The sequence below is a fragment of the Mastigoproctus giganteus genome, chromosome 2, assembly GCF_048544385.1.
Source record: "Mastigoproctus giganteus isolate SK-2022 chromosome 2, ASM4854438v1, whole genome shotgun sequence".
Lineage (NCBI taxonomy): Eukaryota > Metazoa > Arthropoda > Arachnida > Uropygi > Thelyphonidae > Mastigoproctus > Mastigoproctus giganteus.
Genome location: NC_143576.1, coordinates 146,808,385 through 146,831,319, shown reverse-complemented (window position 1 = coordinate 146,831,319; position 22,935 = coordinate 146,808,385). Strand labels below are relative to the sequence as shown.

At 38.8% G+C, this 22,935-nt stretch overlaps 1 protein-coding gene across 2 annotated transcripts in view; it reads right to left on the bottom strand.

Moving 5' to 3' along the window:
* The window catches only part of LOC150089645 (complexin-like), a 650,426-nt gene that overhangs the window by 390,575 nt on the left and 236,916 nt on the right, over nt 1-22,935 (bottom strand). For both annotated transcript variants that reach the window (XM_090389573.1, XM_090389575.1), the window contains exon 2: nt 22,564-22,687. The gene's annotated coding sequence lies outside the window, so the exon portion shown is untranslated. The remainder of the gene's footprint in view (nt 1-22,563; nt 22,688-22,935) is intronic.

Sequence of the window (22,935 nt, the reverse complement as noted above, 5' to 3'; positions counted from 1 at the left end):
ACAATCACAACTAGAAAACTGGAATCCAGCCATCCACAACAATCCGGGAAGAATGATATTTTTGTTCATGTACGGCATATGCCAACACTGCACTACTTGTTGCAGTGAACTGAGAGAGAACTTAATGTTGCAACCGACCGTCACGGCATGCAGGCCAGGGTTTAACAATGCCGAGACATAAAGTGAAGTAAACTTAAAAAAAAAAAAAATAAAAAAAATAATCAGTCCAACTGATGCCATTCCACGCAATGATATCAGTTGGACTGAGTTTTTTTTCTTTTTTTTTCTATATCTTTATCATGCCAATTTTTTAAGATCAGCATCAAGATTGTAGACCTGAGAGAGCATCTGAAAAGGGTGGAATCGATGTCAGGAAAAATCTCGAATTCCGGGCAGCCAGTCTAAGGGTTGCCCGAAAGGCAGAGATAGGGAATTCTCCAGCAGCATCATGTATCCCATACGGATGACTCGGAGATAAGTCTCGCAACCATTTTCACTGTGACGACCAACCTTCAGGAATCAATAAGCTCGGAGAGACGGGGAACCTCCATTGCATTTGTTAATGCTGTTCTTGTGGCTGCAGATTGGATTTACAATTGGCCCATTTACGTAGCCAATATTCAGATGCAATGAGAGGCTTTTTAGTCGTTTGGGTGGCTGAGGCAGAGACTCGAAAAGAGGGTAAATAATTGTTCTGATGTATTTCTTGATTATTTTTGGATTCTTAATGTGCAACAGACTTTGTTTTGTTGTCCAACGAAGACTTGAAGCCCGTGAGGCGAGTTTATACAGCGTATTAAAACGGAGTTGAGGATCAAACATTACACCTAAGTCAGAATATGAAGTAACAGGGATTTGGGTGTTACCAAAAGTGGGAGGAATCACAGAAGGACTGGTCTTCAGAGAGAACGTCCCGGAATTGATCGTCAGGCCAAAATGCTGTAGAAAGGATGCGATTTCCAAAAGACTGTTATTAATGTGGTTAGTGGTCGTGATGAGATTGGGACCGGGCCCGATTAGGGTAAGAATCTTAAGGTCATCTGCATAGGAGATGATTTTTGGTTATTTCGCACAAGTGGGGCAATAATTGCAGTGAACAGCAATCCAGAGAGGATACCACCTATGGTACTCCAGCGGTAACAGCCCTCCAATAGCCTCTTCCTCCAGTGTTAAGTCGCAACAACCTCTTGCTAAGGAGAGCAGAGAGAGAGAGCACAACATGTCTCTCTCTTGATGTAACAGCCAAAAAGGAGAAGGGACATTCACAGCGTCAAACGCATCCTCAGTATCTATGTAAATTATGGCAAGTTCGTGATTACTCTCGAAAGCTGCTAGTATAGCATTTGTGGTGGCGAGGAGGTTTGTAGTAGTCGATCGCTGTGAGAGAGAGCGTAGTGAATCTGGGGAGGCTTATCTGCGAGCATTTGTTTGGTGAAGATTGGTAGCAGCATTTTTCCAATAACTTCAGAAGTATTGAGGATTAAGAAATTGGACGATAATGTTTAATTAGCGATAGATTACGGATCTTGGGTATAGGCCTGACAGTATCGCTGTTCCACTCAACTGAAAAGGAGTGGGTCTTCAGGATGTCAGATACACAACAGTGGTTGATCAATAATGTTGCACTTAGGGCTGAGGCACTTCACGATGAATTAGAGAACATTATCAGCTCCTGCAACAGCAGTGGGAGCCAATGAGTTGACGGCTTTTATAATTGGAGTCGAAGTGAAATTATAACTGTGAAGGATATCCAGATAAGACATGTGATCTTGGACATGTCAAGTTTTGGGGATAGCACACTTGACGGTTGAAATCTCGTAATGTGGTCCATCCATTGGTCAGGATCAACAAGGATTTGGTTGCTGAGGCACCTATGACGATAGGAGATTTTCCCCATATGAAGCTGAGCATTGAAGAAATTAGCAATCGCTGATGATTTCTGTCTATTGAAATGGGCCCGTGCTTTTGAGTACGAAATTCGATCACCAACATCATTTGTTGTTGGTGATCGAATCGAGGACATGCCAAGGAAAGCTTCTACAGCTAAAGGAGAGAATTTCTGCCATTACCAGACCTCAGCGACTCCCTGAACGTGATCGATTTGCAATACAACTCAGGAATGTGTAACAGTTTAAGAAACAGCATAAGGTTATATAGGAACTGCCTAATGAAGATTAAAAAATTAGTTGGATTGTTTATAATTTCAGCCAAAATAATTAAAGGCTGCAACTTTCATGTCGGTTTCCTTTTGGGGGGGGATAGAAAAAAAAAACAAGGCAATCCTCGCTCGATGCCAGCTAATTCGGCCACTGTGAAAAAAATAAAACGTCTATAAAAGTTCTTCCTGTCTAGACAAGATCGAACAGCCGCTTTTCGCACAGTGTGGATGAGTAGTGAGCGTAACTGCTGTGCTAGACACCAGAGAGTACGTCTTGGAACTATAAAAAGATTAAACCATTATTTAAAAAACCCAAATGATTAAAACAATGCATATTTAATACAGGGCGTTTCATTCAGCATGACATGAAACAGAAAACGTCTTTTAAAATGCTTCAAATTTAAATAAAATTTTAAATTAGAACTATTCGGCAAGCTGTCAATAGCTAGCTTTGTATAAGAGCAGTGCCCAGCCGCATTACGTTATATTACTTTGTCGTGTCCGTGCCATTACAGATAATGAGGTTTTGTTAATCGGGAGAAGAAAACTCAAATGGAGCAACCAAAAGGCGTTTAGTATATCATAGAGTAATATGTCTTATTTAATTTTAGGATAGTCTTTATGAATTTGCACTAGATTTCCCCCGGTTATATTCCTTTTTATCTGACAGAATAATAAAAAGCAATATTAACGCTGATAAACGCAGAACACCCTGTAAATATACACTGGTCTCGCAAAGGTTTAGTTATTTAATACTAGCAGTAATGAATTAATACTAAACTTATTAAGTGAAATAAGATGAGGATAAAGAAAGCATTTATTCCAGAAATTTAACTCTTGTCTTCTACGATTCTGAAGTGCATTATTTATTTATGAGGGCACATTTATTTATTGGGGTAATTCTGCTCATAAAAAATATAAAACATCATTCTGGTGACGTATTTTGTATATAAAAACATTTTTATTTTATTATTTATTTACAGCAATTAGTACGAAGTGCAATCCTTTTTAAAAAAAAATAAATTGAGAGATTTTACTCGGGCTTTCTTCAGAGAAAAAAATAATAAAACTGGATTAAAAAGTGGACCACGGAAAAAAGACTTATTAACATACAGGAAGAGTAACAATTAATACTTATTAGGAATGTTTTGTAACTTTTCAAAAAAAGTGAAAATTTTCTCATTAAAAGTTAGCGTGTCCCAAACAAAAAATATTTCAGTATCTGCAGCTATACTTTATCCTTTATATACTTAGTCCTGTCGTGTTTTTGCTCCTTCAGCAATGTTTTTACTCGTGGTAGGAGAGATATGTTTTCTGATTCCGTTTTAATTGATTTTGTTGTACAAGTTTTAACCCACCATGTGACTTTGCCTCTTACCAAATAAGTCGGTTTTTTTACTACTGTAAAATTAACTTTTATTTCTTCCTACTTCTGTAAATAATGTACTTTTTCCCTCTTCCCTTACAGAACCATTAAAATCTTTGCTTATGTGATCTCCACCATTTCCTTTCCAAGAATTCTGCTTTAAGTTAAATTTTTAGAAGCCAAAGAAACAAAAGGTGACGCAAAGGAGGTTAATGTGGCACGGCTTTTGCAGCTACTGAACGGGAGCCAACTTCATAAATTACATTTAAGAAATATTCCACTTTGTAATGGATGTTTAGCCAAAACCCTGGGGTGTGAAATCACGCCACACTAATACCAGGTTAAATAACAACACAAAGGTGATTTCTCTCAAAAGCAACAGAATAATGTTCTGTATTCTGGGAATACTTTTCGGTCTCCTCAGAATAGAATAAACAAGTTGATTATTTATTTATTTATTTACTATTATTATTTTTTTTAAATAGTAATCCGTTAAAATTTACATAATTATACCCGTTTAAATAGTTTATTATTTAACTCTTGGATAATGGAGAGACGCCTCAATCTCTATCATTGGCTAAAAACATCCATCTACAAAGCTGTTCCCTATTTTTTTATTCTGCCAAAATGTAATTAAGTTTTCCTTCCCTTTAGTATACAGACCTAGAGCGAATGAGATAGAAAGGGAAGTTAAAGGAATAGGTGGTGTCTTCCAGGAACCTTTCCAATTCACCTTCACTGACTGCAAGTATCTTCATTTCTTGGTGCGAGAATTGCCACGTCAAAGAAACCTCCTTTAAAATGTCCATTAGTTAATCCACGATGTTGCAAGGGTCCAACTGTTTTAACAGCCATTCGTCAGAGGGCAGCAATGTCTTGGAACTTTTTGCCTCACATGCGTTTTATTTAAAATCAAACATATGTAATTGCACATGTGGCATTTTGGTAGTTCTGGCGGATCAAAACTCTTAAAATCGTCAGAACTTTTGACTCAATGTATATGATCCCTACTAGAAAGCTCAGAAGAAAAAAAACGGATCGTACCTCACTTTTATAGTCGCTAGAGCATAATATAGGTACTTTACATTTTTTTTTAATCTAATTATGAGACAAGGAGAAGAGAGAAAGAGAAATCAATATCAAATAACTTCAACCGTTTCTCAAGAACAAAGGCTATTTTTTTCAAAGAAATGTTAAGAGATCTATTTTTAAGCTTTGCGGTTGAACTGGTTCTGATATACTCGTTCGGAAGGCGAAAAATGGAAGTCCATTAAATCACTTCAATAAATCAGACAAGTGATGCTGCTTCTTATGATCGCTATACCTGATACAGGACTAAATTCTAAAGGACTAAATCGGAATATATGATTTCATTATCTAAAATACAGTCCCTGTTGATAACACTTTCAGCTTATAGATTGCTCGCTGGAATTGTTAATACTTTACTAAATAAAGCACACTTAAATAATGAAAACACAATATTTCTAAAAAATGTTATTTTCCTGTTCCAAGAAACCTTTTAAAAGTTTTCATCGGCAGGAGAAGTCACAATTGACATAATGCATTCTCGTCTTTAAGTACCCTCTCACTAAATGACGCGTGACACGTGAATATTCTGTAAAAATAACTTGTATTAAGATAATAACTGGGTGTACGACGAGAGGAAATTTTTATTATAGGTAGGAGAATAATTCTGAGTGCAGACAGCTCGTTGTGTAGAGATATCGCTGAAGACAAAGTGTTAATCATAAGATCTGATTATGGAGGAAAGCTGGTTAAGAAACCATTTGATTACAGTTATGTTCACTGAGATCACGATAAACTTCTGACTCAACGTTCGACATTTACTAAAAGGCGGAGAGTTTCAAAACGTTGAGAACAGAAACCCCCTGGAATTCGGTATTCATTGTGTCATCTCTTTCAAATGCTAAGTGAAAAGATAATGCATCTTTTTCGGATAAAAGTGAAAATGACGTGTATCAATAGCAAAGATAGTCATATGTATTTGACAGAATGCTTTTTTCTTTACTGAACAGATTGCTAGAGAAAAATATGAGAGAGCTGTAATATAAAAGAGCAAAAATTGTTATTCTGGTATCTTCCCACCTGTCCATAATAATTTTGAATTCTACAGGACAGTATAGAGGCAGAAGTTTTGGAAAAGAGGGTTACTGAAAGAGCAAGATACGAATTCTGGAGTAAAGATGAAGGATGGAAAGTAAATAAGAAAAAATAAATAACGAGAAAGTAATGGGTAGTGAAGGTAAGTGTTTTACGGTTAATGGTGACGGAGTAGATGTCATGAAAATGAAGGCGATGGCTGAAAACGTTTAGAAATTTTATAATGGGGGGGGGGGGGGGGTAAGACTGGAGGAAGGAATTCAAGATAGCTCTACGTAAAACGGTAAAAATAGGTTTTACTGATGAGAGATCCTTCCAGTTTCCTTGAGTGTAAAATTTCCAATCAAATAACCATTCATCATGTGGATCAGAGTACTGCTGTTATAATATTCTGATATACGAGGGGGTATCAAAAAGTTCGTACCCTTACCTAGAAATAATAGCCCTAGAAAGGTGAAACTTGGCAGGAACTTTATCCTTTTCTATGTACTCTCCATGTTTAATAACACATTTCTCCAATCTATTCTGCGACATGTATGGATCAGTTGTTTAATACCTTGATCATAGAAGTCTGCACTTTTTGACTGTAACCACAATTCCACTTCACTGATGACTTCAAGAGACGAATCAAAGCGGTGTCCACGCAATGGTTTCTTCATTTCTTGAAACAAGAAGTCTGACCATGCTACGCCAGGAGAATAGCGTCAGAGCTGCAGTAGTTCGAAGCCGCACTGGGCAACAAAGTTGGTGGTGACAACGGCTTCTGCAAAGACGTGGGCAAACTTGGAATCCATCGTGCGGAGACCTTAAACACGTGTAGATGGTCATGTAAAATGCTGTGGGCAGACCCATAACTAATTCCCACTGCATATGCGATGAAATGAATTGTCACACGTTTGTCACTCAACACCAGCTACTCACCCTTTGCAACCGTCTCACTATCTGTGGATGTCGATGGCCTTCCTTCTCTTGACTCGGGCGCCTCCGTAGCCAGGTGGGAAGGAGCAGCAGTGCGTAGCACACGCTTCTTGATTAGACCGGGGTTCGAGCCCGTCACCACTAAATACGGAGGATGCGGAAAGGTCAGGGAATGACCACCGCATATTCCCGGAGCAATATGGCCTTAGTTGCTAATGCTCCTAAAAACCAAAACAACAACAACAACTTCTCTTGACTCGTCAAAGATACTTGTACAACCGCACTGTAACTCCGTTTCCACTTTTTTACAATGTCACAGAATGCACAATTCTGCCTATACACGGCTTTCATTTCTTTGTCAATTTCCTCAGCTTTTTTGCCCTGCAAATTCAGGAATTTGGTCACTGCTCGATACTCCACATTGTCAACCATAGCGTCCTTGCTCAATTCCGGGCTCCACTTCCGGTGTACGATCACCTACGAGAATGAAATTTTACCTGTTAGTTACTGAATATGTAGACAACTTATATTAAAAACGGCATCTGCCTACCGATGTTTTATCTAGGTCAGGGTACGAACTTTCTGATATCCCCTTCGTAATAGTTTAAATACTCCATTGGTTTCAACGAGCTTTGCTGTCAGAATTTCAATGAGTTCATAATCTATTTTTATGGGATGATTTTAATGGGGAAATAAATAAGAAAACAAATAACGCGATCTCAATAACGTAAGAATAACACTCGTACAAAAAGACACTTCCAGGGAAGAATCAAGAGAGAAAGCTTTCCCAAATATGGAATTTTAATAAAAATATGAAAAGTTTGACAACCCATAGATGAATATCGGCTGCACATGAAGCATATAAGAGTGCCCATAAAATTTACCTAACTTATATGCAAATATGACCATATTTTTGGATAAAGTGGAGAAAGCAGTGTAAAATGAAATATAAATTAATTATTGGACGTCTTTGGCGGATGTTTCATTTTACATTCGTGTCAAAACGCTAAGGATGAATTTTAATATTTAAACTTTAATTTTAAAGTACTGTATAGTATATGATTACCTCAGTTTGGTTAACCAGTTACATAAGACGCTGAAACCAATGAATGCTTATACTGGTGATTTTTTTTTTCAACTCGCTTACCTTCTCGCGTATTTCATTTCCCAAAATACTAATAACTTTATCACCACGGTAAGCAAAATTAATTTCAGGAACCGGAACGTAGAACGCGTGAATTATTTCACTGATACGAGCTTTTGCTTACCCAGATGAATACCTCAAACCGCACAGAAGCTTAAAACTCGGAAAGAAACGACTCCATAGGTCATAATCAGATAAGAACTCCCCTCTCTACTAATGAAGTTAACCCGGCAATTAATCATAGACCGCCTCATAATCCGGAGATGTCAACACCTTTTTCGTCACACGCGAAAGAATGTAGTTTGTGGGAGCTGTTCCTGCTTCCAAGGATTTTTTGTTTCCTTTTTCTCTTCTTTACAAGTATCGCCCTATAAAAGGCGATTCTTGCTCAAAATTGAAGTGACTAAGTACAGTCAGTCCGCCTATCTATAAATAATCGAAATAACACGCTGAAAATCCGTCTAGGATTGGAATTTGTGAGAAATAAAATGTGATTTGAAACGTTCACAACAGACATTTATTAAATCTGGATGGAAAACCAAAACATCAAAGCTCTAGACATTTTTCTGGAACTCCTCAAACGTCATCGGTTCAGAGAGAAGTGAGAGCAACGATGAAACATATTGTTAAAGGATAAACAGGATCAATAGAATGGTTCAATAAATCACAAAATTCCTTCAAATAAGTACAAAATCCAATTCGACAATGTAACCTGACAAAAACTTTCACTATATTTTTTATGAAAGATTAACGCCTTCTATGTGATGACCTTTAACGTTACAGAGAAGGTTAAAAAGAAAAACCTAATAACGCAAGTTTTACAAGGCGTAGTCAACCCCATCCACCAAAGACTTTTGATATCAAACACCCCAAAAATAGAGCAAGAAACATCTAAGATACCAAAGACCTCGGCATTCTATCTAGCTTTCTTTGAGAGTTGGGAAATACTTTAATCAACCCTTGCAAGCCCGAAAAAACACATCCGAATGGACTTCGGCGTTACCAAAGTCAGCTAACAGACTTTTAACCAGTCCAGTGGGCGGTAGTATATTTTCTGAATGGTCTTGGCGATTCTAAATAACTGGGTCATTTGAACGAAAGGCAGTCCTGAACAGACTCTTTTTTCACTATCAAAAACCCTTGTATGTATATTTATTTATTATTATTATTTTATTTGTTGGTGTATATGAGGTCCCTCATACATACCAACCCAGGAGGAAGACACCAATCTATTTGTTGGTGCGTACGAGGTTCCATATCTTCCTCCTGGGTTCGAATTCCGCTAAGGACCCAAGGATTTTTTATGGGAATTTTTTACAATATGGCTGAGTTAGATGTTTTTATTTCTAGGAAGTTCTGGATTTTCATTCGGCAAAAAAAAAGACAAATCAACTACATAATACACGCAATTATTTCTTTGGTGCTTAACATACACGCAAGCGCAAATTTTCATATATTGTGAGGGCTGAAAAACCTGAATAATTCACGGGGTGAAATCCCGTGTTTACTTACTTTAATGTTATGTTATTATTTTAATAGAACCAGAGGTTATTGTTTATATCCATATGTGGATATCTGTCTATCGGATTAAGCCCTTAGTCCATGTACGTTGATGGGCTAATTGCCATTTGTGCGGGCTGAAAAACTCGGAACACCTCATGGAGAAAATTCCTACTCCCTTGGCCTGAGATCGGCTAATTATAATCCCTGGTGAAATGGCCTTTAAGAGTTCCTTCAGTCTGCAATACGATTCGTACCAAAACCTCTCCAAACGAAGGACAAACACGGCGATGTATCGTGTGTCTAAGCTTCCAAGGAGGAACACGTATATACGAATCGCAAGCTTAATCACACCTTTTCTTATTAACGAATTTAGCCATTTTCAGTTTAAAAGAATTATTCTCATACTTTGAGTTACATGCTCTAAGCTTCGCCATAAATTCAAACTACTTAACTGCATGCATGTCTGTGAAAGCAACAGAATCTTCAATCATTTCCATACTTATTTTCATTGAAACTATCATCTTGAGGCGAGATGATTACTTCAATAGAATTCTCCTGGAAAATACTCTTTGTTTGAAGTAAATCGCCTGCAGCACATACAATGTAATCTTGGAGAATTATGGATACCAGATGGGCGAAGAATACACCACACTAGATGATACTCTGATGAGCTTTATCTATTAGGAGCACCATCGGTGTCGCATTAGCAAGTTCCGGGTCAAACTAACTAAACTTTATGAATGTTAATGCGCAACAAAACCCTTCCTGCAGACGGCTGAGCACGTGCATTTCCGTAAACCATAAATCAGCGCGATTATTAAGCGAATATGCACCGAAATTATTCCTCGGAAGAATTCTTTAATGTTCCATTTGGTCCCTCAACCACCTTTCTTTCTCTCCTTTTCATTCTTTTGTTTTCTTCGGCCCATACTACTGTCGTTTGGCATTACAGGAGCGCCGCCATAAATATTCTCCCGCAACACTTAAGAAACCATTTGCGAAATGATGTGTTAAATGCGACAATGAACAATCCCGAAGATATATCGTCCTGTAAACAATAACTCGACCCTGAGAAAACAACGTCCGCACTCCCAAACAGCCACGCATTAGAGGCAGGACAAAAGTATGTCCAAAATAGTTGCCACGTATAAATCTCCGGTAGTCTTAATTAATGATTCTTCCCGGTGACACGTGTCTACGGCACGTTCCCGAACACGCGGAAACAAAAGAATGCACCTCTATGTGCACACTTTTACAAACACGAGAGGTTCTTTCTTTTTGGTTCCGTTTAACTCTCCTCAAGTCATCCGACGTGTCATTAAACAGTAAACAATGTGACAGTCTTCATCGAAGTGAACACACACGAGCGGTGGTTTACTTTACTATTACGTCTGTTGTGGTAGGAAAAAAGGGGGGCAGGGGGAACGTTTAATGTATCTTGCCCAATATCCACCTCACGCATTGAGCGCGTGCAGAATGGCAAACCAGAAGTCACTCTTTCTTTTTTTTTATTTTGTGTATTCTCGGCACGAACGTTTACGGCGTTACTGACTTATGTAAACATTACGCCACGTGACATCAAATAAACCCCGGTCTAATAAAGGTGATGGCTCTTCCGATAAGCTAAATGAGGCACCTGACAATTTTCTGTGAGGCACTCGGGTGAACATTCAACTTTTTTTTTTTTTCAGAAACATCGCTATTCGTGCATTTAGTTCGGCTGCTTATACAGCGTACGTACTGGACTCATCAAGTTGCAGAGAGGGAGAGAATGTCTTCTTGATTGAGAATAAACATCCACTAATGGAGAGAACCACTTTCGGTATTCTAATTTTCCATAATTATCTTAACGAAGGAACCCCTTTGAAACTGATGATTCCTCTGCCTGGAGTCAGTGGAGAGAAACGAGAGATGCCTCGGAGTTGTCACTTGTCACTTCATTATCACATTTGCTGATGGAGTTAGTGTTAATAGCAGTATTGGCAAAATGATAATTGAAAGCCACAGTTCATTGTTCTGCCATAAAAACAGCACTACCTATGTATTCCATTTTCCCATAAGTGCTGATCCAGCAGGCTTTGGAGCTTTCCTAAGCTGTAGGCCTCAACTATCCAAGGAAGCAAATTTATTCCAATGATTAGCAAATCTTTGGCTAAAGGAAAACTTTCTCCGATAAACTCTAATTCTTTCCCTTAAATTTTAATGTATGCCCACGAGTCTACCATCATTTAACACAGTTAAAATCTTTCCCCTCAGAGATCATCACAGACTTGAATTAGAACCCCCTCTTAGAACCAAGCTCTGTACTCAACAAATTCGAAGTCTTTCCTCATATGGACGCGCTTTTGGCAATTTCACTTAATATGTTGGCTATCTTTGGATATTTTCAAAGTCCGGTATAGCTATAGTGTTGTCCCTTAACCATTCATTTTATTTATATATTGGAGAGATTATTTTAAGTATCCAAAGCCATTCACCAATCAGATGACGACGTCCTCGCTGTAACTGTCCTGTTGTTTCACCAGCTTTTAACAGCAAACTTTTAAATAAATAAAATATTGATACTCTAGAGAGTTGAAGAATTCGCAATAAAGAGGAGTTTGCAAACACACCAATGCATGTATAAGCTGCAAGCATTTACATTGAACAAATAAAAATTATTATTATTGTTGTTATATTATTTCTCCTTGATGGGCTTTCCGCCCCGTGACGGGTACTGGTACCAAGTGCACAGTGTGGTAGGTCTGGTTTACCCTTGGTGCTCTTTGGCTATCCTACAGGTGTTCAGGATTGCCACCAAATCTAAGAAGATCCAGTATAGGACAACCACAGCTGCATTCCTATTTATATCCCTACTGACTTAGATACAGATCACCGGATGACATCACCACTGAAATTGACATCACGACCGGACCTGAATGAGAAGAGCAAGAAGATTGTGCTAAATGACGATCACGCTTGTGCTTTCTTGCACGGCAACTTTTGTCCCACTTCCATCCCTTACTTTCGCCTGATGGATGTATTCCACTGTACCTGGGGGATGCCTTCTTTTCATCCCCCATATTTCTACCTGTCCCCCCTTTTCTTGACTCAATAGCCCCCACCCGCTCTAACTCTTTTTTTTTTTACATTGGTCCCTGTCAGGAAGCTATAAATCTAAGAGAGACTAACCAGAGAATAATGGGCAGTCTGGCTACCTCCTAGCGGTGTGTGCGGGCAACGTGCGGTTCCACCAGGGGCCCTGTGGCCAAATGCCAGAGTCCAACACAAAACTACGTATTCAACACAGAACACTTTTCTGGCATTTACAGTAGTTCTGTATTTCTTCACAGTGTACATATGGCGCAGATGTGAGGAACCACAGGGGGCGCCTAACTCTATACTATGCACACCATGTTCAGGATTGCGACTTTCTGGAGTTCCTTGTAGGTGTTCTCTTGGAGACCTATTGCTGCTTGACTGTTATGTAGGCCGTTGACACCATGATCGGGATGATCATTGCTTGTTCCATATGCCACATCTTTTTGATGTCCGTCTTAGATCTGTGTACTTTCTGATCTTTTCCTCTTGGGTTTTCAGTTGTCGTCAGTGTTAGGCACCGCTATGTCAATCAGACAGGTAGCCTTTTCCTTCTTGTCGACAAGGGTTATGTCTCGTCTGTAGTGCGGGATTGTCTTTTCCATTATTAGGATAGTCTCAGTACAGCTTCTGGGTTGGGGTCTCTAGTACCGCATAGTGTCCCGACTTGTAACACGGTACACTTTCTTTAATCAACTGGTATTTCCTCTAGCTTTGATGTATTATCCTGGCTACTTGGTCGTGTCTATGAGTGACCTGTGTGTGAGTGATCACCTTGCATCCTGTAGTGATGTGTTGGATCGTTTCTGAATCCAGGTGGCATCGTCGACATATGTCATCTGACAATCCAGGCTCTTTTGCAATGTATTTTCTATAGTTCCTGATGTTGATTACCAAGTCATGGATGGCGAGCATGAATCCTTCATCGAGGAACAGCGTCGCGCTCATGAGCCATGCATTGGAAGCTATTTTATCTATGTGGTCTTGATGAAGGTAACTATAGCATCTATAATGACCTCCATCAATTATCATTATGATTCTATTTTGTAGAAAAATACAGCTTCACACCGAGAAGGCAATGTCTGTTGGGGGGGGGGGTGCTCTTTTGTTGCAAATTAGGATAAACTACACGATTTTAAATATATCTATCTTATTGAATATAAATTAAACAGTTGAACTGTACATTCTTTACAACGATGCTAAAAGAATTTATACGTTTCAACCTGTAGGGTCCCAACAGAAGGCAAGAGTGAGCCCTGAATTATTTTGTTATGAAAAATTGAGGTCCGTATTTTCAGGTGATAGAAGATCATGGTCACGATTGCACAGTCCATGATCTTTCTTCTCACTTTGAGATCATCGTTGTTTACAGTTACAGTAATATTTAGACTAAATTCGACAGAATACACAAGTTTTTGTCTTCCATCCAGTGAATGGTTCAGTGGACTGCATGAGTAGCCAATTGGATATAAAGTTCAAGTGATTAGAGCTCTAGTTCTGTATTGAAGTTCCTTTTAGTATGTTGGCGTTCTTGTTCTTAGTGAAAGTTTATACCTGGATATATGCAAAAGTGTCTTTCACTCTTTTGTCTCTATACATTATTTTTCCTGTTAGAATCTTTCTGAGCCTATTATACCACGCCTTGAGACAAGTTGTCTGCAGGACGTGGAATGAATTAAGGGCTATAAAGAACGTATTTCTGAAGAAGATGAATGGGTTTCCAGCAATTCAAATAATCCATCGTGACATGCAGTATTCATGCACAATATTTTTTTTCTGACAGTACAGTGGGAAGAAGACCAGATAACAGATGGAAATGCGATTGGCACTAGAAAACTGACTTTATTCTCCTTCTACTAAGCCTTGACATTTTTGGATTTTTGCTGTTGGTGAACAAGCCTGAGAGATTCTAGACAGTTTCCTAGTTGGAGTATTTGGACGTTGAGCTCTAGATTTAAAATTGTGAGATCCGAGATATCTTGTTTGAAAATTTCTGTCCTTTCAGTTTTCTTATCAATTTTTGGGAACAACATCGTCGCTAAGGGATTCATCTGACGAAAAGGGTGGGTGTTCAATCATTTCAAATCAAGCATCCCTAAGAACTAGATGATGCGTTGTTTTGGAGAAAGAACCCACCACATTATACCTTCGGACGAATTTTTCCTTGATAACTTGAATCAGTTTTCCGATTAAAGATAAGAATCCGAAGGAGATTTTCCACAAATAAAGGTAGGCTTTGGATAAATTCGTACTAAAAAAAGAATATTCAGCAGTTAGGAGACAATGTAAATAAATTCGTTAATGACATTGACTCATATCGCTATCCCTGGTTCTCTGTTAATATGCACAACACATGAATTTATTGCAATAAGCAGTAATAATTAGTTTAATGTTTATGCAATTATAGAAACACTCGTATAAGCATTTTCTATATACAGTACATAGCAAAATCAGTAAGCAAAGAATGGCATCTACCTGAGAAAAATATTAGTTTTGTAGTCGTCTAAAATGTGAATGTTATTTAATATCATGGATGACAGGGATGACTCATGAAGGAATAAACTTGTATCCAAGTTTCTACGCGGACTAGAAAGCTATCTCATTACATTCGGCATGCTTACTGAAAAGCTATGCATGATGAAGGAAGCATCCCCCAGGCGTTGTATATGGAACCTTCGAGGTTTCGTTCATTGGCAGAATAATCTAGTAAGGCCTAATTCCCGGTTGAGCGCGTTGCTATCGCTAAGTAAGCTAACCTGGAGCATTCGTAGGATTCGCTGTTGGTAATGACTGTTTTCATTTCCTTGCTAATACACTAAATTGGTTACAATACAGGTAGTATTCATCTTGGGACTGTCCCATTTTAAAGTAAGCGTCATTTCCTCTTCTCCAAACAGGAGGATACTCCTAAATGTCGAAGACAAATATAAGCAATAAGACACGGAATTATTCTGCTCACGTTACACAAGCTGACTGGACTGAATTCCTGGTGAATTTCTAATAACCTACAGAGGAAAGTTATTCATTTCGCTTCACTACCCTCCTTTGAAATTTTAATCTTCGATCATCACCAGATGGCACTGTATTTCTCTTTCTCATTAGTGGCGGTCACAAAAACTTAATAGCCATTTTCAAATAGCACTAAGTAGCAACCAAGGGTGCGGCTTTTGTAGGCTATTTATAAAGGAGAACAAAATTGATCTTTGGAATAAATGTCTATGGCCCTTGCGAAAATGCAGGGCAAATGCGTTGAAAGAGTGTACTATGTTGATCTTTTTACTGTTAATCGAAACTTTTAGTTTAATATGATTGTTTTCTTTTGTAATTTATTGCGCAGAAGCAAAAGGCGCAAATGGTAATTGGCCGGTTTGTCTTCATTACAGAAATTCAATGAAATTCTTGGCAATGATAAATGAACTCTACTTTTGTTCTGCTAACACATAAGCATAAATTCAAGATAAAAATTGAAAGTAAATGATGTTACCAACAGACTGTCAGATTTTAAGGGAAGTGAAGAGGGCATTATTCGTGTGGGGACTAACGATATGACCCGACCACGACCTGTTGGATAATTATAGAGTCATGCTGAAAAAATCCCGCGAGTTAGGTCTAAATGTGTATAATTCTGCCCAGACACGATAGGAGGGATTATATGCTGAAAGCTTGTGGATTAACTCAAGACTTGAGGGAATCTTCAAGACTGTGGGGTGAACGCAAAAGTTTTGTTTGAACAAAGGTAGTGGGGTGAACGCAAAAGTTTTGTTTGAACAACGGTAGTGTAATGATTTCGGCAAGTATCATCTAGGATATCTTAAGGTTCAGAGAAACTGCTAGTTAGAAGGGAAAGGGTAATTTAGATCCGCGTTTATCTGATGATAAGGGACGAAGTAATGCTTGGACTCAGCCCCAAAGGATTCGTGTTTGTTGCCCTGCACCGTTCACCCCCCCTTTCCCAGGGATCTACATTTATATGTTACTTTCTCTTCCATTTGACTGCTATTCAGTTTGCACATCTGTAATCGCTCATTTTCTAAATCTAGTATTCTTCCCATACATGCTTCTCTTAAATGTCAAAATTTCCTTTCCATATCAAAGATTAAAGTATTCCCAAATTAAAAATTTTCCCGTAACCTCTAACTCTCCATATTTGTGAGACTGGCATCTTACAAAGCGTTCGGGAGGTATGGCCAAACAAGCTTTGTGTAATGCGGTCAGCAATGCAGATATGGAGGTGATTGGTGTATCAAGACGCCTGATATGCCTTTCCATAGTGTCCCATAAGTGCTCTGTGGGATTGATATCGGTGCAGTTCGGAGGCCAATCGGAGGCTGGAAGTCAGAACTGTGTTCCTCAAACCATTCCTACACCACAAGTGCCCGATGGCTTGGCGCATTGTCATCTTGGAAGACACCATCGTCATTCGGGAAAAAGTGTAACATAGCGGGGTGTATACAGTCAGCAAGCAGTTGAAAATAGCGGAAACCACTGATACGTTGTTCCACATGCACCAGGGGTCCAAGTTCCTGCCAGTGAAACATGCCCCACACCATACAACCGCCTCCAACGGTCTGCACTTTTGATACCATGCATGATAGATGAAGAGCCTCATGTTGTTGACGCCAAATCCGTACACGACCATCCACGGTGTGGAGTAAATAACGTGACTCATCCGACCAGCACACCTTCTTCCAGTCTTTTAACGTCCAACTTGCATGCTCTTTGCACTAGGCGAGTCTTTTACGCCGATGAACCTTGGTTAGGAGAGGATGCCGTAGGGGTCGTCTGCTGGTACAGCCCATACATGGAAGCGTGCAACGCATGGTCATGCCAGATATTGTTCTGGATTGGCCCATGTTATATTGGGTAGTCAACTCAGTGCTGCGCCTGTTCGTAGGACCCAGCACTCACCTCTAACATCAACCTTTCGCTGACCTTTGCAGTTATGCCGTCGGGGTCTTTGTTTGTCCATTTTGACGCCAGTCCTGGTACACTTTGACTACGGCGGCTCTCGAACTCCCCACCAGTTCAGCCGTTTGGGAAATCGAGGCACCAGCTCGTCGAGCACCCACAACCGTCCTTTATCAAAGTCCGATAAATCCTTCCTTTTACCCATCACGCTCAGAATTTTACTGCCTACTGTACCACTGACACCTTATCTATGCTACGTAGGTTGACTAACTCCGCACTCTCGTACCTCACGAGATCAACGGATCGCATTCAGTTTTCATAGTGTGGTCATAATTCAGTGCTCACTCAGTGTATATGCTAACTCGCTAAAAACTCCAGTTTGCGGCGCATGCGCTGATCCTATTTGTAACTTTGAGGAGTTTTATACTTGGATCTCTAATGACGGCATGCATGCAATATAAAATTAGATAACGGCAGTAATCAACATCGTATCTTGGGCCTCATTGACTGAGGCACGACATCGGGAATGATGGGAAGAAGACTATAAACGAGAGGAAATTACATTAATCTATTACATATAATCGATGTCACTGTTAGTAGATTTGTCAGTCTCTCCCCACCTCCCTACCCTAATGATCCTACTGGATACATCGGAGGAAATATGCGTCCGTCACTAGTTCTAGGTCGACAGAATTAAAGTCTCATTTTGTAACCTCACCTGTGCCTACGAACAGAGAAAATTGCCTTTTCTTACTGCGATCGAGGCTAGACAATTAGATTACGGAGTGATCAAAGAAACATTGCGTTGGGATATATTACACTCTCCTAGATGTCGGTGATGTAATTTTCGATATACTATGCTGCCATACTACTCCAGCGTGATCAACTTCTCGTTCTAAGAGATTAACATTAAACCTTCAAGCAGTATAGATTCTTGATTTTTTTGCCATCCTCGAGTTTTCCAGAGGTTTAATCATACAGGCTGAACAACCCTGATTCCTCAAGGTGATTTTAACATCAATTACTGCATTTTACAATGTTCAGGTTTTAAAGTACATATAGGCTGAAACTGCTCACTGCCGACATGAAAAGTATATAGAGGATGGTTCTTAACTTTTGCCACAATTCGGCATCGTCTTGAAGCATAATTAATAAAGAATAATTTTCGTAAGAATGAGTCCAAAAACTCATATGCTAAATGTCCAAATTTTTCTGGAATATCTGTATTCTTTCAACTACTTCCGATGTTCCTTCCTAACAGATGCCTTGAAAGCCCTGTATTTAGTAATTCCACCAACAGCTTTGGAAATTCCACAGCGCCACACTCAGTAAAGTGGAGCGCCTAGAAAACCAATGTGCTAGATCCAAAGAGGTTCTTCTTGCTAATGACTTTTTTTTCTGTAATGGACTTTACATTGAGATTGCATGAACTAACTGAAATTTCAGACTAACTACTTGTGTCTGAGACTCAAATTCACATACATAAACTGTAGGATTTCAGTGCGTTATAATGGAATGGGTATGAATTAGTGGCCGTAACTCTGCAATTATCGGTGCAGTGTCGTAAATAGAAGGCGGGGATGCCAGGAAAGCTGGCTGGTACCGCCTAGCACAATAAATAAATAAAAAATAGTAATAATGATAACCCATCGGCTTGGAATGGTGGACGTTTCGGTATGTCTCAGTTCGTCTGAAGTGATTGGATCATTTCCATAACCAACGTGTTCAAGTTACCAAATCTCGTGACATTGTTTCGTATACAGTTTTGTTGCTGGCTCTTTGACACCCTCGTCGATGAACTAAATTATCGGAGCAGTTTACCACGGACGACTTCGTCTTCTCAAAAAAATGGGATTAATGATTTAGATAGGTCAGGAAATTTCTCTCTGGCACTGATTCGTCATTAACATTCGGACTGGTGTAATAGACACCGTCTTTTGTTCATTAAACATTCCACCTGCTGATTTTTGACAAAGGGCATGAAATCTCCATAATAATAAGAGCAACGATTTATACAGGGTTAAAAGAGCAAGATCGGGTTTCAAGAGGTTTGAAAAACATTTAATTAAGCAAAGAGTTTGTGAGATTAAAAAAAAATTACATGGACATGCAAAATAAAAGAAAGGTCACAGGTAATTAAAAAATCAAGATCATTGCAAATACTAACATACTCAGTTTGAGATTGGCATAAAAGATAACTGAAATGTTTTTTAAAAGAGAAAGATCGTTCTTTAGAAGAACGTGGTTGCTAAAACTGGAAAAAACATCGTAAGATTGCGTTGAAGTTGCGAGCAGACGAAGTTCAGAAAGATTTTTTAGGTCATCAGCAAACCTAATGGGATAAATATCAACCTAATGGAGTTTATGTAAGACTGTTTAGGTAAACCAAGAATAGAAGAGTCTGCAAATGTAATCTGTAATGCAATCCAGAATGAACGATAAAATCAGAAGACCACTAACATACGGGATTTGCCAAATTCCCCGGAAAAAACGCTTTCATTGTGAAAGCCGAACAAGAGCATGGCAGTCTCCTCCTCCTTTCTCTGTTCTGCTATGCATTACCGTAGCTTAGAGGGGAAGGAGGATTAAATCGTTTAGCCACCGTCACGCTCTATATTTATAACAACTTGCTTTAAAAATCTGTACACATAATTCAATCCAACTCGCTCCCAAAGTTCAGCGGAGAATTCTGAATTACTCTGCATTTACAACTGGACCCTTTGCGTAACCGACATAAGCATCCCGTCTTATTACGCATAAATTCCCTACTGCTATATTATTATTAATTATTGCCTTGCCAAAAATTACTATTAATGCTTCCAAATTAGACATTCGAATGAGGACTGCGGGTAGTTGTTGGCTTCGTTAGGTATCCATCTAGCTATAAGACACACAACATATAAAGAAACGTTGAGATTGATTACATTACAAAATAGCTACTCGTACATAATAATATGAAGGCTATTAACATGGCTGTTGTTAACTATTGTAATGTTACTGGCCAAAGTGATAAACTTCATATCCAGGCCTTGATAAGAGCTTATGAGAATAACTATGGGCAGCTTCAGAAAACCGCAACCATCTTCAGTGTATTCAGAATAAGGGATCTGTTCATTTATGACTATCTCGTATCATTAAGGAATTTGCGATAAGCAGTGATAATAATCACCAACCACAATTTGAAAATATTTATGAAATAGTTGAGATGGCATCGTCTAGAGGCAGAACCGCAGACGACTGTGATGTTGTCTAAAGGGGACGTCACCGAAATGCATCGGGAACATATTTAAGTGGGTCATTAGCGAACAGTCGAGCCCATTAATCCAAGCGGCATCCTGGTTCCGTCTACTAACTCCTTCCCCCTCATTTGTTTCATTCAACGTCTGAAGTAATCTGCGCCATAGTGGAGGGCGATGGTAGACGGCACGACTGTCGTCTGATGCATTACATCGTACTCCCTACAAATGTGAATCATCTATATTACTTTCTTGTCAACTGGCGCAATGACTTGGCGAGACATTTTCTTGCTAAGACGTTAAGCACTTCAATAAATAAAGGCTCTCATTTATTTTCTCGAGGATTTTTGAAAAAGAAAAAAAAAAAGTAATGATTGCAATCACGAGATACAGCATCCTATCGAAAGTAGCAAGACACTATGATGTTTGGAAAAATACGAGTTTTAATCAATAAATTAAGGTGTTGACGCGTTTTGTCCTTAATTACAGCATCGATACGTCTTGGGACACTTTCAACCTGTACCTTGTGGTAGGCAGCAGAATTTATGTCCACCCCCCTCGTCAGTGCAAGTGCCAATTCTGCTGTAGAAGAGGGATGCAGTGTCGTCTAGAGCTCCAGGTCATCTCGAAGGCATTCCATCTGGTTCAGGTCTGGGCTCTGGAAAGAAGAATTCTGGACATCTGTTTCTTCAAACCAGTTTTTATACATTACTCTCTGCATGAGATGGAGATTGTGCTGAACCACGAAGAGGGGAAGGAAGGAAGGCATTTTCACCAAGCTGTCAGAGTGTGGACACAACATAATTATCCAAGACTGTAAGTTAGTTAAGTCTCGTTATTGAAAGACTTTGGCACTACAACCAATAGTTCGAGCCCAAACAATGAGAAACCGTCCAACACTATAGTCCCTCCGCTTCCAAACATCACTGTGGACAAGATATTTAAAATAAATATTTTTTTCTGTTTTATTCTGGAACCAATACATAGGATCAGACGATTATAAAAAAAGCAAAGACATGAATATCACAGTATGTTGTAATATCGTGCGAATTTGAATAGATAACGTACGTAACTCTATATATATATACCTGACCTGACCACTCGGCTATGGTCTAATCCTGTGGTAAATTGACGTACCCCACTTATTTGATCTGAAGATTGTAACTTTAGCGTTGCTCCACAGGTCTTGTTTCCATCGTTCCACAACCAAAAGAATTACGGGAGTAGGCACCACCGCAAACGACGTTTGGAATTCGTTGGTGTGATGAAGAGCTTTGAGAAGAAACACTGCTATAAAAACTCATGCTGTGCAATCCCTACAGACTGCAACAGCAACTACAGACACTGCTGTGAACATCTGGAGCTCCATCATAACATTTTTCATGGTCGTCACTCGGTTCGCTTTCACCACTTTCTTCAGGGATTCCTATTCATCCGTTTTTGAGCGAACTGATTGTTTGCCCACAAGTGCATCGTCTTCGTCCTTCCATCTTTTCACTACATTGGCAGCGACTGACTTTTCATGGTTGAAACGTCTGTCGCTCGCAATGACAAATTGCTAATATGGCATCCTAACGATTTTTTTGTTGTGGTGATGAAATTTCTCGATTTTAAATTTACCCATATTTATTTTTATATTTTAATAGTAAATTTATGTTTTACATACTATGAAAATTTCATGTATTCTCTATTATTCAATTCGGAATCAATTTGTATGGTAGATTTCGCGTAAGAAAAAAATATTTCTGCTTGATTGTGCTATCCCTACTATTGCCTGAAAACTGTTAAACTCATTCCTGGGGTCGGGGAAAGCTGACCGGATACTCTTGGTGGGACAGTTACAGAATGCAACTACCACGCCAAATGGAAATGCAGATTTCCAGCAATTCATGGTATAAAATGCGTACTAACATTATAATTTTAAAAAAAAGAAAACGTTTGTTGATAAGATAGATAGATAGATATCCTTAACAAGTTATACCGATGTAAAAATATTGAAATTAATAAAAATTGTATTTGTATTATGATGCTGATTATTATTAGTTTATTTCCAACTAAGAGCAGGATCGTGGCTTTTCGTACTAAATTAAAAATTATATATCCATATGCGAATATAGAAAATTTAACTTACCTAGTTTCCTGAGAGAAATCGAAGAAAGGGGATTGTTTTCTTCAGAGCAAATAAAGTGGCTTCCGCTCAAATTGGAAATTTGACAGTGCACTCAGTATTCCTGGTTGGATAAGAGCGAAACCATCTATAAATAAAGTAAATGAAATATTTAAAAACGAAACATTTTTACGTATTAAGGAATAATAAATATTTCCTTCGGCAGAGAGTCTAAAATGATATACATAAAAATTTAAGACGTTATACGTACACAAATACTGACATACACAACACCTAATTGAAAGAATATAAAATAATGTTTCTCAGTTAGACTTAATTGATCTCTCAGTTAGATAATACATTCGTTTATATTGTACGCTATATTTTTTTTCTTTA